Source organism: Gnatocerus cornutus, chromosome 8 (assembly GCF_029298725.1).
Source record: "Gnatocerus cornutus isolate USDA-ARS CGAHR chromosome 8, icGnaCorn1.1, whole genome shotgun sequence".
NCBI classification, from domain to species: domain Eukaryota; kingdom Metazoa; phylum Arthropoda; class Insecta; order Coleoptera; family Tenebrionidae; genus Gnatocerus; species Gnatocerus cornutus.
This window is the reverse complement of record NC_142240.1, coordinates 7,686,723-7,690,721: the sequence shown is the minus strand read 5'-3', so window position 1 is coordinate 7,690,721 and position 3,999 is coordinate 7,686,723. Positions and strand designations below refer to the sequence as shown.

The 3,999-nt window shown below is 35.0% G+C and overlaps 1 long non-coding RNA gene across 1 annotated transcript; it reads left to right on the top strand.

The window, feature by feature from the left end:
- The first annotated feature begins 567 nt into the window (after positions 1 to 567).
- LOC148169410 (uncharacterized) lies at positions 568 to 1,607 on the top strand. The gene is made up of 3 exons (XR_015770591.1): positions 568 to 1,320; positions 1,376 to 1,466; positions 1,522 to 1,607. It is a non-coding gene; the product is annotated as an uncharacterized LOC148169410 (long non-coding RNA).
- Positions 1,608 to 3,999: the final 2,392 nt, after the last annotated feature.

The following is a 3,999-nucleotide window of genomic DNA, read 5'->3' as shown; positions in this document are numbered from 1 at the left end:
ATCAAAGGGCAGATGGACTGCAACATCGCAGAGTTCCAAGCCTCCAGGAACTCAGGCACAAAAGCCCCACAAGTGCCGAAACTCTCTTAGCAAACTGCCAAGTGCCAACTCCTTCTCTCTTTGACAAGCTCCAGTGTCGGCCGGCAACTTGCTGATTGAGATCGAAATTAAGCCAAGACGCAAAAGCAGGAACAGGCAGTCTTCGGCCGAGAAGATACCAGGTCAGGTCAGGTCAGAAACTTTCACTTTCCTGACCAAAATCGGCTTGACAGCGAGCTTGAACCAGTCAATCAGTTGATTGGCAATAAAACTGGGCGGCAAACCGGCTACCCAGTCCTCAAGTAGTCAGAACCAACATTAACACCATAATTTTCACCTGCTTTGATACACATTTTGAAGGTGTAGACGAATGATTATTCTGGTTGCAATCATTTGTCTTATATGGTCATAAAGTATAAATTAAAAAACTGCTAAATTGAAATGAAATATACTTGTTCATTCTTTTGTCCTCTTGGTACAGGTAATATTGTCACATTTATGTGGAAAATGTGTAAAATGACGCAAAATTGTTATTTAGGGTAGGCTTTGACAAAATTTACGTAAGTCGAGAAAAACAGTAGTTTGACTTTTGATTTAATTTCAATTAGTTTTCAATACATTATTGATTCTGGAGACCAACGATACATTTTCTCTTATTTTCACCTCGTAATATAACATATTTTCATCAAAAAATTGAGGTTATATCAAAAACAAAATTTCACTCCGACATGACTTCTATGTTTGTCTCTCTCTCTTTCATGGCCTACACTAAACAAAAATTTTGTGGCTCACATGATACAAATGTCATAAGTGCAATGGAAAAACTGATATGGAAAATGTTAAATGTTTAAAATGCTCGTTCAAAACCACTGTAAAAGAAGAACGGGTGCTAAACTTATTTCTGAAAGTTATCTTAGATGTAACAAATAAAAGTACAGATGAAAAAATTCATAATTTTTCCTTTCACCGAATATTATTGACTTAGGCTAATTCATTTAACTGAGTCTAATGATCACGGGGCGATCACTTCATAGGCCCTTGTTTGGCATTGGGCGATGGTGGCGGACTCTGTGTTTTTGTCACATAAGTTGTGAAGCTTTGATACTGAACAATACAGATTCCTAATCGAATTAAATTGACGAGGAAACACGTAATTCAAAGAGAGAAACAGCTTGTAGTGTTGAGTTTTATAAAAAAGCTTGAAGTTACATTGTTCTTCTTGTTTGGTTTCATTAAATAGTTGGTTCAGCAATGACGATATTCATTACCAAGCTGAAACTGGTGAGTTCCATTAATCTTCTGCTTATAAAGATTATATTTATTTATTTATTTGTAGAATTATTTACACTGGGGTCTAATAATACACTAACTGTTCTTACATTTCACCAGAGATGCACCAACTTGCAATTCTTCAGAGAAATTACTTGGTAAGTACCCATTTCACACCAAATTGGCAGTATTTCATGTTTTAGACTGTTATAGATGGACTATGAAAATTCAACAGCCAGAAATATCATCAGCTGACATTTAAACACAATTTAAAGTTCTGAAAGACCATTACAGTGAGGACGAGTCAAAAGTCAGTTCTTTCCAAGTGAAGAGGTTAATTTTGTTTAAGTGTAAATGCACAAGTACATAATGTTGCTAATTCTACAGTTTGTAAGATTAAACTGCAAAGAGCTGAAATTCTGAAATCCGCTTATTTCGATGCTAAACGACGATTTCTCGCTGATTTTCACCGTTTTCTGGCTTGAATTCGCAAAAAAGAGCTCGAAATCTACAAAACCACCAATTTTTATCAATATTCAACGGCTGAATTGCAAGAAACAGCAGAAATCTGCACGAAATCATCAAAATTCTTAGAGAAATCCGCTTATTTGGATGCCAAACGACGATTTCTCGCTGATTTTCGCAGTTTTCTGGCTTGGATTCGCAAAGAAGAGCTCGAAATCTACAAAAACACCTATTTTTATCAAGATTCAACGGCTGAATTGCAAAAAAACAGCAGAAATCTGCACAAAATCATCAAAATTCTTTAGGAAATCGGCTTATTTTGATTCTAAACGATGATTTCTCGCTGATTCTCGCCGTTTTCTGGGTTGGATTCGCAAAGAAGAGCTTGAAATCTACAAAACCACCTATTTTTATCAAGATTCAACGGCTGAATTGCAAGAAACCAGCAGAAATATGCACGAAATCATCCAAATTCTTAGAGAAATCCGCTTATTTTGATGCCAAACGACGATTTCTCGCTGATTTTCGATGTTTTCTGGCTTGGATTCGCAATGCAGTGCTCGAAATCTACAAAACCATCATTTTTATCAAGATTCAACGGCTGAATTGCAAGAAAACAGCAGAAATTTGCACAAAATCATCAACATTCTTTGAGAAATCCGCTTATTTTGAAGCTAAACGACGATTTCTCGCTGATTTTCGCCATTTTCTGGCTTGGATTCGCAAAGAAGAGCTGGAAATCTACAAAACCACGTATTTTTATCAAGATTCAACGGTTGAATTGCAAGAAAACAGCCGAAATCTGCACAAAATCATCAAAATTCTTAGAGAAATCCGCTTTTTTTATGCTAAACGACGATTTCTTGCTGATTTTTGCCATTTTCTGGCTTGGATTCGCAAAGAAGAGCTGGAAATCTACAAAACCACCTATTTTTATCAAGATTCAACGGCTGAATTGCAAGAAAACAGCAGAAATCTGCACAAAATCATCAAAATTCTTAGAGAAATCCGCTTATTTTGATGCTAAACAACGATTTCTCGCTGATATTCGCCGTTTTCTGGCTTGAATTCGCAAAGAAGAGCTCGAAATCTACAAAACCACCTGTAAGAAGTTTTTCACTGAATAAAAAATACACATTCTTAGATTTACCCAAAATAATCCCAATTTCACATCAAACCCAATGTCAGTCAAAATTGAATTTATTGAATTTTGAAAAATAACTCCTTTATTAATTCTTTAATTAATTTAATTCAACGCACTATAAAAGAGACGATTTTTAACGGAAAAACGCGTAATTTTCAGAAATGTCACTAATTAGGTTTTTTTTCATCAGTTAATCTCTTTAAGTGACGTTGCGGGTTGTAAAAATTGCGTAAATTACTCATTACTCCTATTTGAAGAGTCTTAAAAGAAGCTAAAACCGACAATACTTACAAGTTATTGTTCAAAATAAATTCATATATTAGTTTACGTTTTTTTTAATAAAAATTCTTAGTAACACATGTTTTTTTGCATACCCTCACTGCTATAAACAATTCGCAAATGTGAACAAGGCTTGCCTTAATTAGCTGTGTTTTTACAACAAATTAAAGTTTTCCTAAGGAAAATAACAACAATCACACATTTAATTTCATACACCGTTTTGAACTCGAGAAATTTGCTAATGGTGCCGATTATTGATAGTTTTACCCTAGCGAGTTTTTATTTTAAATTTGCCGCCTCTCTGCAACGTGAAATTCTGGGGGACAGTGCAGGGCTGCGTTCATAAAAATCACTCTGTGTAAAATGTGACACAAAAGCGTTCATAAAGATGCGCAATGCTTTCTGTCACTCGACTTTGAGGGTTCAAACGCTCTGCATGACTTTGATCGGCCATAACTCAGTTATTTGTTGATGCAAATTGAAAATTCTCATGTTTTTGGATTCAGTGTGACATTCTGCGTAAAATAAGCTCAGATTTGTTGAGTTTGCTTAATACATAAACGAGGCATTGGCCAAAAACTCTTTTGAAGACGTCATTTTAGGGTGATTTTTTAATCAAGGTTTTCAAAATGAAAAACGACGTTTAAAAGCTTTGAATTACACATCACTCGAAAGAGGAACTCGAAATCTATCTACTGGCCAAATTTGAGATCGATTGGACAAGTAGTTTACAAGCTATGGCCAAAAATAAAAAAATGAAAATTTTTTATCGTTTTCGTTATTTTTTCGCAAAAAATCGACTA